At 39.8% G+C, this 19,133-nt stretch overlaps 1 protein-coding gene across 4 annotated transcripts in view; it reads left to right on the top strand.

Moving 5' to 3' along the window:
* Positions 1-380: 380 nt before the first annotated feature.
* The window catches only part of Ankrd6 (ankyrin repeat domain 6), a 190,412-nt gene continuing 171,659 nt past the window's right edge, over positions 381-19,133 (top strand). For 3 of the 4 annotated variants that reach the window (XM_058575704.1, XM_046431472.2, XM_046431461.2), the window contains exon 1: positions 381-530. The gene's annotated coding sequence lies outside the window, so the exon portion shown is untranslated. Of the gene's footprint in view, positions 531-17,518; positions 17,620-19,133 lie in introns of all 4 variants that reach the window. The other variant, XM_058575695.1, reaches the window with a different exon arrangement.

Here is a 19,133-nt window from a genome sequence, read left to right as displayed (position 1 = left end):
TCAAGTGAACTCTGGATGTAATAGAAACATCCACTTGCCTACAGGTTGAGGATTGGAGGTTTGTCTTAATTCCCTCAGTCACCTGGCAAGCCCTGAACGGAAAACCTAGTCCTACTCCAGGCTCCCTTCCACTATTCAGAAGGAGGCCTCTTTGGCCCAAGGCTGGGCGCCCCAGCAGGGAACAAATGCTGAGCAGCCCCGAGGGCTTTGGTGGTCCCGCTGTCACCCCGGCCCCCCCACAGTGCTCCAGCAGGCCGCTGCGGGGCGCTGCGGCCCCAGTTTAGGAGCCTCGGGCGGGGTGGGACGGGGCGGGGCGGAGGGCCCTGCGCTCTGCGGGCGCGGCGGGCTCGGCCACAGGTAACCTGCGGGAGCCGCGAGCGCTGAGGGGCGTGCGGGCGGCTGGAGGCGGCGGCGCTGAGTTGCGCCGAGGCCCGGGGGCCGCCGAGCCAGGGGGGAGTCGGTCCGATCGGTTCCTACCCTGTAACGGGCATCGGTTCCTGCGGCGTGAACCTCCGGCGCGGGAGAGAAAGGTACCGTGAGACCTCGCTGGGTCCCTTGGAGAGCCCCCTTAATTCGAGATTGGGCGCCCCTCACTCCCAGGGCGCCTCTGATCCTGGGAGGACTAGTCCAAGGCTCGGTAGCTGCTGCTGCTCCCTGGGCGCCCTCAGATCGCGGACTATGGGGAGAGGACCCGGACCCAGCGCGTTGCCCCAGTCCTGAGGCCTCGGGGAAAGCCCGGGAAGCGGGTGTCTCCCTGCTCCCCCCTTTTGCTTTGCCTCAGTTGCCTCCTTAGAATATGGCACTTTGGGCCGGAGGTGGGTGGACAGAGAACTTTCTCTTCTTCGCTCACCCCTCTCCTTTTTCTCCAGTAAGCCCTCGGAGTTTGCAGAAACTGGTGTGTGCGAAGGACGGCTGGGGGCTGGGGGCTGGGGGACAGGTCACCACGTACCTCTTCACCGCGCGGCGGCTGGCCGCGGGAGGAAAGGAGGTCCTCTTCTGTCGCCGTCCCCTGGCCTACGGACAGGGCTTGGCGTGACCCCGCTGGGCTCCGACGCGCCCACAGCCAGTCCCCTCCCCACCTCATTTCCCCGCCACCTTAGAGAACTGTAAAGGGTGCCGGGAGATGGGGGTCTTCCCGGGGGATGGTCGAGACCCCCGCTGAAGTCCCAGCTCTATAGAATTCAGCAAGTGGTATCTCCCGGGAGCCAGGAAGTGACCGTGTTGTCTGTTTGGGTTCAAACATCACTTTACTGACACTTGTCTTGGGGATTTAAGTGCGGTGCTTCAGGTAGCTTTGGGAGACTGGAAAAGTGAAGTATTATTTGTGACCCATGAGTGAGTGACTTGAATTTTGTCGATCTGGTCAAGACTGTTTTTCCTAAAGAAGGTTCAGGTGCTGGTTAGGAGGTTCACTTTGCCCAGCACCACACACACAGACACACACACACACACACGCACACAGGAGGAGGAGGAAGAGATAATGATGATGATGATGATCTGCTTTGGAGTCATGAGATTTAGTCTTGACACCATCAATTCTTAGGTGTGTGTCTTTGGAAACCCACGCCTTTATGCCCTAGTTTCTAGAATTGTAAACTGGAGGTATCATACATAACTTCAAAGTATTGTTGTAGGCATCTTTTTTGTGAACCTGTTGGATGATGATGATCATGTTAAGATAAATCTGTTAGCTGGGCGTGGCGGCGGACGCCTATAATCCCAGCGGTTTGGGAGGCTCGAAAGGAGGATCCCAAGTCCAAAGCCAGCCTCAGCAATTTAGCAAGTCCCTGTAGTAAAATAAAAAATTTAAAGAGCTGGGGATGTGGCTCTGTGGTTAAGTGCCCCTGGGTTCAATCCTCCGTACCTTAAAAAATAACATCTATAAAGTCAATGTAAGTGAAAAAAAGCTTGAGGAATGAAGACCAGCATACATGGGTTCAAGCCTGACACTGAGTGAGGCTTTCTCATCCTTAAAATAGCAACAACAACCTTGTTGTTCCTGCTGTCTTAAGTGTGTCTACTATACATGTTTAATTTCTTCTTATCCTTAATATGTGCTTGGCTTGGCTTAGCATATGGTAAATAGACTTTTTTTTTTTAATTAGGAATATGGGATGCTGATCCATAATGGGTGGGGGGGAATGGGAAAAATGGAGGAACTTTGATTGGGCAAAGGGGAGGGAGGAGAGGGGAGGTGGTATAGGGGCAGTAAAGATAGTGGAAGGAGATGGACATCATTACCCTAGGTACATGTATGACTGCACATATGGTGCAATGCTACATCCTGTACAATCAGAAAAATGAAAAGTTGTGCTGCAATTGTGTATAATGAATCAAAATGCATTCTACTGTTATATATACCTAATTAAAATAAATAAATAAATTTTAAAAAATTAGGAATATGCTGGGCATGATGGTACACGTTTGTAATCCCATTGACTCAGGAGGCTGAGGTAGGAGGATCACGAGTTCAAAGTCAGCCTTAGCAAAACTCAGTGAGATCCTGTCTCTAAATAAAATATAAAATAGGGCTGGGGATGTGGCTCAGTGGTTGAGTGCCTCTGAGTTCAATCCCTGGTACACAAAATAAATAAATAAATTAATAAATAAGGAATACAGATTATAATTGGATTTTCTACCCTCTGGGTCATAAATGAGGAGGAGAGGGCAGAAGAAGGAGAAGAGGTAGTAAAGAGACCAGCAAACAACTAGTTGCTCAGTGTTGGGTGGAATAAACCAATGTTGGTGAAAAAAAAATGCTTATTTGTTAACTCCTTGCTTATTCATGGTGGCATCAAAAATTATCCTTAGCCTCCACTGTAAACCCATCAACTTCTCCAAAGAAACATACTCTAAGTAAAAGTAGTCTGCTTGTGATAGTCTCAAATCAGTAGCAAGGCATTCTTGCAACTCCCAAGGCCCTCCCTCCAATGCAGAAGATTCTGGTGCTGTCTCTGTGATACTTAGAGGTACAATTTCAAGATTAACAATAGAACACACCCAGCTACCCATCACCCAGCTGAAGAACTAGAGCATCCCTGGGCTCTTGGAGTCTCTGAATGCTCCTCCTTGTGACCTTCCACTCACTTCTCCCTTACTCTCCCAAGGTACCACTGTTCTGGATTTTTTGTTACAGTTTTCCTTGCCTTTCACATATAATATCTTAAATGAAAAACTCCCTGGAAAGCAAGTTTCCAAATAAGCATTTCCCCCAGTAATCTGGAGCATTCTAAAGTTAAAAGCAGGGTATTCAGAGAAAGATGCAAACCACAGAAAAACTTTAAATCTCCAAGTGCTGTGATGGCCTAGTTCTCCTCATGTAGAGTCAGGATTTCTTTGTCAAGATTTCTCTCCTGTTTTCTTGGCACAGACTCCAAGGGTGTGTTCTGTCTGTGTAGGGGAGGCTCTGTCTCTTCCAGTATAGCTTGGAGGCTGTAATTTTAAAAGCTTTGCTTGAGTCCCTAAGAATGGAAAAACAGTAATTTGTATGCATATGCTTTAGAAGTTTTTGTTTTTGTTTAATACAAATTATCCAGTGGGCATTGTATGAGATTTGAAGGATTAAGTTGACTGAGAATGACCTTTAAAAGGGGTTTTAACCCAAATTCTTTTTTCCTGGTTATTATATTTTTGTTAATGGTCTTTGTTTTAAGTTAATTCCTCAGGATCACACAGCTCTCTTTAGTGCATCTTTCACAACTCCATGACTTTCCAGTTAAGGCAAACCCTCCCATTTTTGGTTCTTAGTGTCTGAGTAATTTTTTTCACAGTGCCTCTAGGTTGAGGTAGTTAGTGGTGGTAGGTGCAAACAACCAAGTCATTATATCCTAACCACTTAGATGCTATTTGAAAAAATAATATACATAAACATAGAGAGAAATGTTTTATATTATTTATAAATAACCACAATAACAGGATGTGCATGCCTGTACTACTCAAATCCTGGGAACGGATTGGACATTGCTACTTTCATTTCCTGTTCCACATTCATTTTTCCACAGCACTTACTTTTTGTCACACAACCACCTTTGCAAAGACATGATGTCATCAAGAGGGCTGCAACATGATTTAATGTAGGAACCCTGAATTAGCTCCAGTGGGTTCAGCGGTTGAACAAGTAGTTCAGTACAGAGTTCTATTGAAATTGTCCAATGTCCTAAGTTGCCCTACAAATTTGTTACAGTTGCAAAACACCCAGTCAAGGGCTGCAAAATAGTACTTTAACCTGGAAGATGTTAATGCTAGGTGAAATAGCTAGTCAAAAAAGGATAAATACTCTATGATTCTGTTTATATGAGGCACTCAATCTAGAGTAGTCAAATTCCAGGAAACGGAAGGAATGATGGTTACCAGGGAAAGCACAGAATGAGGAGTTTGTATACAATTTTTGCAACTTCTGTGTGAAACAGTTATTTCAAAATAAAAATTTAAAAAAGTAAAAAAAAAAATTCTGTTAGTGATGCCCCACTACTGGACTATATCATGTCACTGAGATGAGGGATAATACATGATGACCAGAGAGCCCAGTAATGACATTACTTCCCCTCCCCACCTCCTATTCATCTCTTGTCAAGAAATAACTAAGTTCCCTCTTATTTTCTGTACAAAGCTGAGGTTAAGCTTTAAATATCCCACTAAAATAGAAAATTCTAACCTAGGATTCTTCAGTGAGATCTGCATGCTCTTAGAGCTCCCCGAAATTATGTTTAAGTGTTTGCGTGAATGTTCACATGTATGTTTGAGGGGGAAGAAGTTCCAAAGCTTTCATCAGATTCTCAAGTGGTTCTCTGACTCAAAAAAGGCTTTAATAAGCACTGCAAGAAAACTTTGTTTACAGAGTTGTACCCACCCCATAATAGGCTCCTTCACTTAGGCATCTTGGCCCTTTTGGGTTCTCTGGTGTATCTTCTCCCAGCTTCCTGAGGCTTTCTTTCTGCTCAAACCTGGAAAAAGCCTGAATGGTTCTTTTTTCTCAGAGCCTCTGGTCAATCACCTGAATTCCAAAAACTCCAGGCCCTATTCTTCAAGGGTCAGAAGTCCCAGAGCGAACCATTTTAGGCCTACATTGTGCAGCTGTGGATCTGGGCAAGAGTCAGCCTCACAACCGCTCATCTCTCCCACCCACCTCAGGCTCCAGAAAAATATGAACTAAACAATAATATGTGACGGACACAGCTGTGGAAAACGGGTGAAGCTGGTACTAATGACTGAAGTTGAACATTCTCTCTCTCTCTCTCTCTCTCTCTCTCTCTCTTTAATTTTTGTGGTGTTGGGGACTGAGCCCAGGTTCTTCTACAAGTTAGGCAAGTGCTCTACTACTGAGCCACACCTCTGGCCCCTGAAGATAAGTAATTTCTGCCTTGGGGAGGGGAAATTTAATTTTTAAGATTGTCTTCTGATTTACACTTTATGTTTCAAATGTATTGTAAGTATATCATATAACACATTCTACCTTGCAAGCCAAGCATTTATATATTGTTAGAAAAGATGTCAAATGTCAGTTAGAATTTACTTTATAAATAGGACTTTCCAGTTATTGAGACTGGTTTTGGACTTAACCAATGTAACAAATATTGGCAGCTTGCAAGCCTTTTCATATACACAATTCCTCAATATTTACATTCATCTTAGAAAGCATTTAATGAGCCTGGAATGGTGGGGCATGACTGTAATTGCAGAGTCTAGAAAGGTTGAAGCAGGAGGATCAGAAATTCTAAACCAGCTGTAGCAACTTAGTGAGACCCTGTCTCAAGATAAAAAATTAAATGGACTGGGGATATAGCTTAGTGGGACTCAGGGATACTTTACCACTGAGCGACATCCCCAGACCTTCTTATTTTTTATTTCAATCCTCAGTACTGAAAGAAAAAAAAGAACACACCCTTTAGTGAATCATGATTTATGATTTAACTCTTTCATCAACATGTATACATTCTTTTAAGATAGGTTACCTGCTATAACAAACATTTCCAAATCTCAATGGCTTAATCCATGGAAAGTTTATTACTAGCTCACACAAAATTCAAGTTGGTTATTCCAGGTTGGGTAGCTCTCCTTCATATGACTCAGGGATCAATATTCCTTCCTTCTTTTTATTTTTTTTTAATTAAAAAGTTTTTTTTTAAATTGTAGTTGTAGAAGGACAGCATGCCTTTATTTTGTTTATTTTTATCTGATACTAAGGCTTGAACCCAGTGCCTCACTCATGCTAGGCAAGAGCTCTGCCACTGAGCTATAGCCCTAGCCCAGTACGTTACTTCTTGAGATGCTATCATCTTCAACCTGTAGCCTCCAAAGTCACTACAAGGGGAAAGAAAGGATGGAAGCGAAATACTACATTGAATATCTTCAGCTAGTGAAATGCCTCACTTCTGCTCACATCCCACCTTTCAAAACCAGTTGCATGGCCCTACCTAGATTCAAAGAGGTTGGGAAATAGAATCCCTGCCTGGGCAGCTGTTTCTATGTAAAATCATTTACTTTGGAAGGGAAACAGAACACTTGGTGGATAAGTAACAATCTTTATACAAACAGGGTAGTCTTTTTTGTGGATCAAATAATTGCAACTGCCTTCCTATAATTTATTTCCCACTTTTCAAACACATGAATGTGTGTGCATACAGACATACACACACACACACACACACTACCTTCATAGTCTAAGTTATGGATGAGACTTTCATGCAGGAAATAATTGTATCGTAATTGCTTTAAGAACAAATAAAATTGGGATTAAGTCATTTAGGTTCAAACATTTTTTAGGAAATGAAGCGTACTTCATTTACTCAGAGTCATCCAACCATGTAGAGTATTGTACATTTGAGAAAGATGGAGCAGAGGAAGATTAGCAAAGAACAAGAATATGCATGTCTTAATGGCTTCATGAATGTTATCATAAAAATTTAAAACTACTTCAAGTTGCTGGCAGAGGCTAGTGTGAAACTTTTTTCCCCTTAAAAAAAAATTCTTGCCATGGAATGTATTACATAACCATAAAATGTGTCATTTTTACTTGTTAGCTCTTATAGGAAGCTAAAATTGTAAATTCTGGACCTGATTTGCTTGGAGCAAATTTGAACCTATGAGGGTGCCATTTGGCAATATCCAGCATCTGACAGCTACAAATGGGACATATTTGGGATTAAAAGAAGATCCCAATACCCAGTTAGTCATGGAGAAACTTTAGTGATGTACAAAAATTATAATAATGTTTCATTTATCCATTAATAGTTAGGATTTGGCTGTTCTACCAAAAAAAAAGTCCAAATAATTTTTAAAATTTACTTAAAAATTTTTTTTTTAAATATGGGGTTTCCACTGTGTTGCCCATACTAATTTGGAACTCCTGGGCTCAAGTAGTTGCCTCAGCCTCCTGAGCAGCAGGGACTACATGCACTGTGCCCAGGAAATCATAAATTTTAAAAATTGTTATGTTTCATGGTGTCCATGCATGTGTAGGGAAGGAAAAAGTAATTTTCCTTCTACTCTTGTAAATTCTCAGCTGGGAGCCCTGTAACAAAAGACAAATTAACAAGAAAAAAAGGGAAGTTTATTTAAAATGTATATTTCATATATCAATGGGTGAAAACTCAGAGAAAGAGTAACTCTCAAAATGAGGATTTATGGAGCTGGGGTGGGGCTCAGTGGTAATGCACTTGCCTGGCATGAGTGAGGCACTGGGTTTGATTCTTAGCACTGCTTATAAATAAATAAAATAAAGGTCTATCAACAACTAAAAAAAAAATGGGGGTTTAGAGCCAGATGTGGTGGCACACACCTATAATCCCAGCTTATATTTTTACTTTGGAAGGGAAACAAAGTTGAGCCAGGAGGATTGCAAATTCCAGGCCAGTTTCAACAATTTAGTAAGTACTTGACTCAAAATAAAAATTAAAAATTAAAAGGGCTGGGAATATAGAGCAAAAAAAAAAAAAAAAGAAAGAAAGAAAGAAAGAAGGAGAGAAAGAGAGAAAAGGGGCAGGAGTTAGAACTTTGGCTTTTATGGCACCTTCAAGAAAGAACCAACAGGGCTGGGGATGTGGCTCAAGCAGTAGCTCCCTCGCCTGGCATGCATGTGGCCTGGGTTCGATCCTCAGCACCACATACAAAAAAAGATGTTGTGTCCGCCAATAACTAAAAAATAAATAAAATTCTCTCTCTCTTTTTCTTGTCAGGACAAAGAAAAAGGACCTCAAGTCTTTAGGGGCCGTAAACTGTTGGAAGGCAAATGTATGGAAAGATATGGTAGATAAAGGCTACTTAATACAGTTTGTTATATAGAGTCCTCTGGTGTCACCCCAGGCTTGTAAGAATCTAATCAAAGATTCTTCCTGGTATAGAGGGCAGGAGGGACATCTCTGTAAATTTATGGCCTACTTTTAAGCTAATAGGGAGAGGATGGAGAGTTTTTTCTTTTGTCTAAATCTTTCAGTTACCTTCAATTTAAAATAATCCTTGGCCAGCTATGGTGTTTCATACCTGTAATCTCAGAGACTCAGGAGGCTGAGGCAGGAGAATTGCAAGTTCTAGACCAGGTTCAGGAACTTTGTAAGGCCCTAAGCCATTTAGCGAGATTCTGTCTCAAAATAAGTGTTTGTGTGTGTATGTGTGTGTATATATGTGTGTGTGTGTGTGTGTGTGTATAAATTCGTAGCCAAAGTGGCATATTTTGGGGTGGCATATTCTGTTATCCTTCATTGGAATTAAAGATATGCTTGACCAGGGAGCTGGGAATGTAGTAAGAGCATTAGCCTAACAGGCATAAAACTCTGGGTTATATCTCCAGCAGGATACAACAGGGGTCAGGAATTGGGGAGATACGTTAGATCAGTGGTCAGCAAATTATAGTCATGGGCCAAATCTAGTTCACTGTCTGTTTTGTAAATAAAGTTTTATTGGAACACAGCCATACTCATTCCTTTGCATACTGTCTAAAGCTGCTTTTACGCTATGACAGAGCTGAGTAGCAGAAATAGATACCACATGGTTCATAAGTCTAAATATATTTACTCTCTGTTTTTTGTTTTGTTTATGATACTGAGGACTGAACTCAGGAGTACTTTATCACCAAGCTACTTCCCCAGACCTTTTTATTTTTTATTTTGTGACAGGGTCTCACTAAATTGATGAGGCTGGCCTCAAACTGTGATCCTGTGGCCTCAGCCCCCCTAGTGCCTGAGATTACAGGCATGTGTCAGCATGCCCAGCTACTATCTGTTATTTTTTTTTTCAGTTGTAGTTGGACACAATACCTTTATTTTATATATTTATTTTTTTCTGTGGTGCCAGTGCCTCTCACGTGCTAAGCTAGCACTCTACCACTGAGCCACAGCCCCAGCTCTACTATCTGTTAATTAACAGGAAAATCTTTGCTGACCCCTTCACAAGGACTATGAAAGTAACTATGCTCCTAGTTTGAGCCTACTTAATCTCTCTGGCGCACTGTTATCTCACTAGAGTAGTAGGGATAATAAAATCTACCTGATGAAGTAGTTAAAATAAAGTGATTCTATTTAATTTTTTCCACATTTTTAATTGGTGCATTATAGTTGTACACAATGGTGGGATTTGTCATTACTTATTTGTACATGTGCACAATATAATAATATACATTGACTCATATCACTCTCCTGCACTTTCCTCCTCTCTCCCCTCCTCCCACCTCCTGCTCCCTTTCTTCTATTTATCTCCCTTTGCTTTTCATGAAATCCCTGTCCCTTCTTCTTTTTCCTCTCTCGCTAGCTTCCACATATGAGAGAAAAGGCATTATCCTTGAACTTCTGAGTTTGGCTTTAAAATAAAGCAATTTTAGAGTTAAATAAAATGAACTTGAACAAGTTACTTAATTTATCTTCCCATTAGCTTTCTATCTTCCATTTAGCTTCCTTATACCAATGCTTTCCAAACTTATCATGTGGAAGGGTCACCTGGGGGTCTATTAAAATTCAAGGATTCTTAGCCACACTCCCTAGATTCTGACTGAGTAGGTCTGGTAAGGTACACATTTAACAAGCACCCCAGTTTCTGAGGTAGGTGGCCTGTGGTCCACACTTAAATTACTCAAACCCTTGCAGCAACTTGTCTTTTGTGCCCTAAAAATAGTTTGGCAGCTCTAGATATGCTTCTTGTCTCAACCAGCATCAAAACTGTGCCTACTTGATAGGAGAGCTTGGAACCAAGAGGGGAATGCCCCGTGGAGTTAATCATCAGCATTCCGAGTGGAGCAGGGGCAAATCCTATAAATCAGCTGCCTGAGCTCTCCCAGAGACAGCTGCTGCTTTGCTTCCTAACAGAAATAGCAATAGGAAAATCAGCACCAGGGCTTTAGCCAATGTGAGTGGTTTACAATGGAGCTCAAAATGCCTCTTGATGCTAAAAGCGAATAAGTGAAAACTAAAATTAGCACCGTGACCTTGGGCTGGCCAGCTCTTTTTAAAATCAAGGAAAGAGTTAATTGCAGGCCAAGTGTGGTGGTGCACGCCTATAATCCCAGGGACTAGGGAGACTGAGGCAGGAGGATCACGAGTTCAAAGCCAGCCTCAGCAAAAGTGAAGTGCTAAGCAACTCAGTGAGATTCTGTCTCTGAATAAAATACAAAATGGGGCTGGGGATGTGGCTCAGTGGTCAAGTGCCCCTGAGTTTAATCCATGGTACCACCTCCCACCCATAGCCACCCAAAGTGACTACAGGAAGTGCTTGCTTTGGATCGTACTGAGTTTGGCTTTAAAATAAAGCAATTTTAGAGTTAAATAAAATGAACTTGAACAAGTTACTTAATTTATCTTCCCATTAGCTTTCTATTATGTAATGAAGGAGTTACAACTAATTAAAAGAGTTAATGGCAGAAGGAGTTGTGATGAGTGGTGGAACTGAAGTCCTGGTACTTAACAGGTGCTTTAAGAATGGATGCTTGGTGGGGGTGCGGGGGTTGTATACCTGTAATTCCAGTGGCTGGGGAGGTTGAGTCAGGAGGATCAGAAGTTCAAGCCATGCTCAGAAACTTAGTGAGGCCCTAAGCAACTTAGCAATACCCTGCCTCAGAATAAAAAAAATTAAAAGGGATTGGGATGTGGCTCAGTGGTTAAGAGCCCTTGGGTTCAATTCTCAGTAACCACCCCCCCCCCCGCAAAAAAATATTGCTTAATTGTTTGTAATGTCTTAGTTTCCACAAGGTATTATTCTGGGGTTACATGATACGGAGTGAGTGACTTGCTCACTGAAGCCTTTGTTTTTCTCCACATATATTGTTCACAATCTTGGGGAAGAGCTGCAAAACCAGTAATGAATAACAGCAAAATCCTCTGGTGCATGTTGAGTTTTTATACCATGTGGAGAAAGTTATTTATCAAAGTAAAATAACATCTCAAACCCAAACCAACACCAAATAAATAAATAAATAAAACTAGACGAATCAAGAACCTCACACCTTCAATACTTTATATGATTGATGTTATGTTCCTGCTGTTCAGAAGCACTGTTTTAAATGAGGATCAGAGTTGGGGTGAAGGTCAGAGATAGCGTGCTTGCCTAGCATGCTCAAGTTCTTGGGTTCTGTCCTCAGCATCGCAAAAGACAAAAACAGCTGAGGATTAGTTTCTTTAAACCACTTTGCATCTTTGCTATTCTGCTGAAATAAAACCAGGATGTTTAGTTGGCATAAGCCAGGGCATTTTGTACTTTGAAGTATAATAAAACACTTTATCATCTAATGAAGGACTTACAGCTAATTAAATACCTTCCTGTTGGGAGACACGTGGGGAGATTGATTTCAAAAGCCCTTGCTAATAGGGATCTAAAAAATTCTATAAAATATTATTAAAGTATTCTTTTAATAATGATCATTTCCACTCCCTCCAAAATGTGTGGCAGATCTAATTTCTCTCTAGAGTTCAGATTCCACCCCCGCCCTGCTGCCTTTCTATTACTAAATCCTGAAGAGAAGACCATTTTGAAGGAAACAGTGTGTATCTTTATTTATTTATTGAACCAAAGTGTCCTTTGGTTCAATAAATAAATACACTACACTACATCCCCAGCCCTCTTTTTTAAAATATATTTTTTTCTAGTTGTCAGTGGACCTTTATTTTATTTATTTACATGCAATGCTGAGGATTGAACCCAGTGTCTCACACATGATAGGTAAGTGCTCTACCACTGAACCACAACCCAGCATCCCCAGCCATTTTAATTTTTCTTTTTAAGCCAGTGTCTCACTAAGTTGCGGAGGCTGGGCTCAAACTTGCCATCCTCCTGCCTCAGCCACCTGAGTAGCTAGGATTAGCCACTGTGCCTGGTGATGTATCTTTAAAAACTGATTATTATTTTGAAATGCTAGAACCCAATTGTCTTAGCGTTCAGGACATCTCTGTCTTTTTAAATCATAAATTGAAAAATTTATATTCTTCCTTTGGTAAAAAATCAAAAACACTAACACTGTACTTACAATTTACTGATTGTGTTAGTAGTGACCATATTTTTGTGTCTATAAAGATAGAACATAAAATATTGTATCCAATTTTGCCTCCAGATTTCTGTGCAGATTTTTATTACATCCTCCTCCTCCTACCTTTTTGAAAGTCCCTTAATGTCAGGGACATTTACTTTAAGAGCAAGAGAATAAATCTTAAGAGACATTTAGTGTATGTTCTGAATTTACGCCAACTAAATTGGATGGAAGTTGATATCCCAGTTACATAAGGTATACTTCTCATTAGTGTTAATGAAAAATGTGTTCACAGTGAAAACATATTCCCCAGACCTGAACAAATAGAAGCTATGTGATACCTCATGGATTTGTACTAAAAAAGCAACATAAGAGGCTATGGGGGTATTTAAGATAAGAGATAATGTTATTTATAATACTTGATCTAGAAGGAAAGGCCAAGTATTGATTATAAACTGCTCATATCATACATCCACAGCAGAGTTGCCTGAGCCCCAGAGAATAAATGATGTTCATTAAGGCTGAGTGTGTTGTGCTGGCACCAGGAAGGAAAACTGTCTCATTCTTCTGAATTGAGCCTAATCCTTCCACCTGAAAAATACTTAAAAAAAATTTTTTTGAGGTCGTTGACTCACTCTCCACCTCCTTATTTATTTATTTATTTATTTATTTATTTTTTCCTTTGTGGTTAGCATTAAGGAATGCATCTGAAAACACCTCCACATTCATACCTGGCTGAATTACCTTGCTTGGAAATGGACAATAAAGGTGCCCTTTACGGGAAGTCTGTTTCATGAAAGACTGGCAGACTTTAGAGAGAGGAGAGCAGCTTGGCTGCCCACGCAGGACCTGGGTTCTGGTTTCATGTCTGACAGCAGCCTTTGTGCCCTCTGTCAATATCTTTCCAACTTCTGTGGCTAGGCTTTTCTTTTTTCTTAGAAAGGTAACTAGTGGAATGATTTTTCAGACTGGTTCTCATTGACTACTCCCTTGCTCCCATGGATTTAAGTCACAGTGACATTGTTTTTGCTTAACAAATTACTGAAAGGCAAATACCCTTGTAACCTGCACTCTGGTCAGGAAGTAGAACTTAGCCAGTTATCCCAGAAGCCTCTCCTATGTCCAATCCCTTCATAACTTCTTCTCAGCCACCAAAAGTGACTACAGGCAGTGCTTGCTTTGGATGATACTGTGGTACTGTAAAAAGGATGTTGTATGCTGAAACCCTAAGAGCTGCTTCAGTACCAGTGAGGAACATTGCTCTTCTTCTGGGATCTTTAAAAAAAAAAGTATCAGAACATTAAAAGCCCTCTTACTGTCTTAAGTACATAGGGAAATGAAGAAATAGTGATATTTTGTACATCGTCATTTCAAATAGTAAGGACATTAAGAATTGAACTTTTGTGGCTGGGGTTGTGGCTCAGCAGTAGAGTATGTGCCTAACATATTGCAAGGCCCTGGGTTCAATCCTCAGCACCACATAAAAATAAATAATAAATAAAATAAAGGTATTGTGTCCAACTAAAACTAAAAACTAATTAAAAAAAACCAAACTCTTGAACTCTTGTATTTCTTTGTAAAAGAGAGTAGTTTGAACAGTGCTTGACTTCTTTTTTCTTACCATATAACTTATAACACACAACAAGCATGTTTGGTATGGCTTCATGAATTTTCACACTCCCTTGGAAGTTTGAATCCATCTTCAACATTTTATCCTTTGTGTTTTCAGTGTTGTGAAGTATTTGCAAGGGTTCCTTCAATGAATTTTTGCTGATGTCATTTCTTCATTTTAAAAATCTCGACCACTTTTCTCATGTGCATGGGTCAATCCTCTTCATTAAGTTCCTCAGGGTGCACATCTAGGGTCTTCCAGTGGTGGTGGTGCCAACATTTCCAGGGCCAGTGGTTTCTTCCGTAACTCTTTACTTTCCATTCACGTTTCACTTCCAGTGCTATCCTTTTGCATTTCTTGGCTGTACTTTCATCAGTATTGGCCAATTTCCCCTTTTTATTATTCATTTTTGTAAAATGTTACGTGGGTTTATCCTTGGAAGACTAGGAGGCAACACGAATCCATGGTTTGCTGTTGTTGAACTGAGAGCAGGTGAGGAGTGACCCATCATGAGCAGCTTTGAAAGGAGTGACATGATTGGCCCCTGATGGTGATACACATCTATTAATTACATGATCTGTAGCCTGAAGAGTTGTTAGTGAAGTCTGTGCTTCATGAATTTTTTCAAAGTTAATATGCTATAAAATTTGTGGAAGTCAACTGAATTGTGGAACTGAATTTGTGCATATTGGAAGCATGTCAAGCTAAGACTTCCTGTATGATTCTTGGTGTGAGTCTAGTGCTGGGGATCAAACCCAAGGGATCATGTGTGCCAGGCTAGTGCTCTACCACTGATTTACACCTCCAGCCCTGCCTGCATTTTTAGGCACTACAGTGTTATTTCTTCAAATGTTTTTGTTATGTCTCTTAAGATTTTTAAAAAAAATTTTTGGGTTTACCCTCTATATTAGTTTGCTAACTACATCCTGGATGGCTTAAATAACAGAAATGTATGTTCTCACAGTTCTGGAGACTAGAAGTTCAAGATCAAGGTGTCAGCAGAAGTGGTTTCTTCCGAGGCCTCTCTCCTTGGCTTGCAGATGGCTACCCTCTGGCTGTATATTCACATACGGTCTTTGCTCTGTGCAGCCCCTCCATGGTGTCTCTGTCTGTCTGTCCTAATCTGACCAGTTATACTGGATAAGAGCCCACTCTATGGCCTCATTTTAACCTTCCCCCCCCCCACCCCAGGGCTGGGAATGAAATGAACTCCAGGAGCTCATGCATGCTGAGCGTGCTTGTTACCACTGAGCCACACGCCCCCCTCCAAGATTTAAATTTTAAAAATGTATATATTTTTTTAGTTGTAGATGGATACAATATCTTTATTTATTTATTTTTATGTGGTGCTGAGGATTGAACCCAGTGCCTAGCATAATCGAGGCAAACACTCTACCACTGAGCTACAGCCCCAGCCCAAGATTTAATTTTTTTAGCAGTCTTCATTCGCTTATAATTCAGTATCATTTGTTCAACAAAGATATTTTGGGTTCATTCATAAAGAAAAATTAGGACCATTATTAAAACATCCTAAGAGCATAAATGCTCTTGGCTCATGCATTGGCACGGGTTTGTAATCCCAGCGACTGGGGAGGCTGAGGCAGGAGGATTGCAAGTTCAAAGCTAACTTCAGCAACTTAGTGAGGACCTAAGCAACTCAGCTGAGACCCTGTCTCAAATTAAGAAAGGGCTGGGGATGTAGTTCAGTGGTAAAGCACCCCTGGGTTCAATCCCCAGTACCAAAAAAAAAAAAAAAGAATGTATTAACACTCTCATATATTGTAATTCATTTGAACTTCATAGGCTGCAGAACTGAGTGCGACATTCCTTCTGGACTCTTATGTACAGTGTATAGGAAATGATGGTTTTGAACCATTATACCCTGCAAGTTTGTCTAATAGAGTGAATAGTTGTCATATGAGTTTCATACAATTCATATCGTAAAAATATAACTAAAAATAAATGTATGTTCTTCCTCACTCCCCAGGCTTATTAGAAGTGACCAGTGCTAGTTTTTAAAATAAAGTGAAGGAGGTTTGCAATGTTTGTGTTCTTTGGGGGCCAGGCTGTTGTGCAGAGTTAAGGTTATTGAAACTTATTTGTGACAGAGATGGGTGAATAGTAAACTTTTTTCCTGAATGAAATACAAGCTCCTTGTTGGCTTTTATCTGCTTAGAACAAAGACATCTCTGTGCAGCAGAATAGAGAGAGTAGAGTGACTTACCTGGTAAGGGCTAAAGAGCACAGATAATTCTAATCCATGTAGGATGTAGAATCACAATGACTTAGTATGAAAACTAGATTGCTTATGAAATACCAGTACCTCCTAAGTCTGAGTGCGGTTCACATGTCTATGTTCTGTCTTTCATATTTATTATGTAGTGTTTCATTTTATAGACAGAACACGATCTCTTGAAGACAGTAAAAAATTATCTGAGAGCTGGGCCTGGTGATACACACCCGTAATCCCAGTGGCTCGGGAGGCTGAGGCAGGAGGATTGCAAGTTCAAAGCCAGCCTCAGCAATTTATCAAGGCCCTAGGTAACTTAGTGAGACCCTATCTCAAATTTAAAAAATAAAGTTAAAGGGGCTAGAGATATGGCTCAGTCATTAAGTGCCCCTGGTTTAATCCCTAGAACCTCAAAAGAAAACAGAAAAAGAAAAAAATTAGGAAATTCCTATAACCAACTTTCTTTTTAAACAAATCTATTAAATTATTGAATTTATTTGCTTATTTTGAAGAAATTTAAAACATAGAAAAGTACATGTTCATTCTTGCATAAGGATCACCAAGATGAATTGCATAAGGATCACCAAGATGAATTTTCAGTTTTCAATATCTTCCTTATAGGGACTCGATTTCCAGGCTTCACAAAATATTATGCTCTACACACGGGAAACAGTACCAGAAAACTGAACAACATCAATCCCTTCCAAGACTAGATTATTTATAGCTGTAGCTCCTAACTTGATTTCAGTGCTTTGTAAACTCACCAGAATCTGCTATTTAACATCAGCAATTAACTGAGTCATTTACTTTTAGGAAAATCTGGGTCTTTTGGTGTCACTGGATATTTTTTTCACATCTTCCAGTGGTTATAAGGATATATGCTGTCAAACCCATTTCAGAGTGAGGAAAATGAGAAAAGGAAAGGACTGTTTTCTTCTTCTTCTTTTTAATGTTCTTACTGTTGCTTTATATATAATAGTGGACTTCATTATGACATATTCATATGTGCACATAATTTGTTCAATTTCATTCCCCACTACTTCCCTTTTTCCTTCTCTTCTTTACCTCTTTTTTTGGTATTGAGACTTGAACCCAGGGGTGCACTACCCCTGATTTACATCCCAAGCCCTTTTATTTTTTATTTAAAAAAATTTTTTTTTGGTATTGAGAATTGAATGCAGGGGTGTTTTACCATAGAGCTACATCACCAGTTCTTTTTATTTTTTATTTTAAGGTAGGGTCTTGCTGAGTTGCTGAGAGTTTCACTAAGTTGCCGAGGATGGCCTCAGTCTTGTGATCCTCCTGCCTCAGCTTCTCTAATCATGAAGATTACAGGTATGCACCACTATGCCTGGCTTGACAGTTTTGTTTTGTTTTTTGGTACTGGGGAGTGAATCTAGGGCCACTTAACCACTGAGCCACATTCCCAATCCTTTTTTGTATTTTATTTAGAGACAGAGTCTCACCATGCCCAGCAACAGTTGTATTTTTAATTTCATTATGAATGTTATTTATTATTTGTTTTTGGAGTTATATGTATTTATATCTTAAACCTTCCTCTTATTATTTTTAATAATTTTTGTACTTTGATAATTTTATAAGCACATTTTTTTCTATCATCTGAATATTATTTGTTTTTGCAGGACTGGAGATTGAACCCAGGGATGTTCCACCATTGAACTTCACCTCTAGCCCTCTCTCTTTCTTTCTCTCTTTCTTTCTTTTTTTTTTTTAAAGATTATTTAGGAACTTTATTATAGCCCTCTCTATTTCTTATTTCGTGTTTTCTTCTTCTTCTTTTTTAGGTACTGAATTTCAATGTATATCTCAAACACATTTGAGTTTCTTTACTAAGATTTAGTATTCCTGATAGTATTTAAAATTTCATCAGTTATTATATAGATAGAACAAGCACATTATTTGTTATTGATAATCTCAGAGAACAGGAAGTATTATTTTAGATACAAGTAATAAAAAGTCAGTATCTTAAGTGTGTCATTACTTAATGGTAAAGGTTTTTACAAAGTTTGATTACTCTGAAAAATATTGAGGAGTAAAAACAATAATTTAGTACATAAAAACATAACAAAGTCACATGTTTTTAAAATGCTGATATTAGAAGGAAAGGAATACATCTACAAAACATATGCTTTAAAATAGGATTTTAAATAGGATATCTGGTTAATTTTTATTCTTTTTAAAATTAGAGCTTTATAGTTATACATAATAGTTGGATTCATCCCAATAAACTCATACATGCATGGAACTCAGTTGGGTTCATGATTTCCCCTTTTCCCTCCAGTCCTCCGTCCATTCCTTTCTCTATTCTACCAGACTTCCTTTTGCTCATTTATTTATTTATATCTGATTGGTTCTTTTTACCTATTTATAAAGGTGAGGTTCCCTGTGGAATATTTATATATGCACACAACAGGATTTTTAAAGAATTCATTCTGCATTGCCTGCCCTTTCCCATCCTTCCATTCTGTCTCTCAATCTCCTTCTTCATTATGGATCTTCCCTTTATCTTTATGATATCCTATCCTTTCCTTCCCTTCCCCCTTTCCTTTATTTTACTGTAGCTTCTGCATATGAGAGAAAACATTTGACCTTTGAGTTTCAGAGTTTGGGTCATTTCACTTAGCATATTCTCCATTTCCATCCATTTACTGGTAAATGCCATAATTTCATTCTTTTTTTATGTCTGAATAGAACACCATATATATATATGCACATATGTATCATACATGCATATACATATATACATAAGTGCATACATACAAATATGTATGTCTCTGTGTGTATATATATATGTAAATAAAACAGAGTTCTACTCAGCCATAAAAAAA

This window comes from Marmota monax, unplaced genomic scaffold (assembly GCF_021218885.2).
Source record: "Marmota monax isolate L192 unplaced genomic scaffold, Marmota_monax_Labrador192_F-V1.1 WCK01_AAM20220418_F8-fsc00013, whole genome shotgun sequence".
Taxonomy (NCBI): Eukaryota; Metazoa; Chordata; class Mammalia; order Rodentia; family Sciuridae; genus Marmota; species Marmota monax.
The sequence above is the reverse complement of the archived record's forward strand: the minus strand, read 5'-3'. Positions and strand labels throughout refer to the sequence as shown.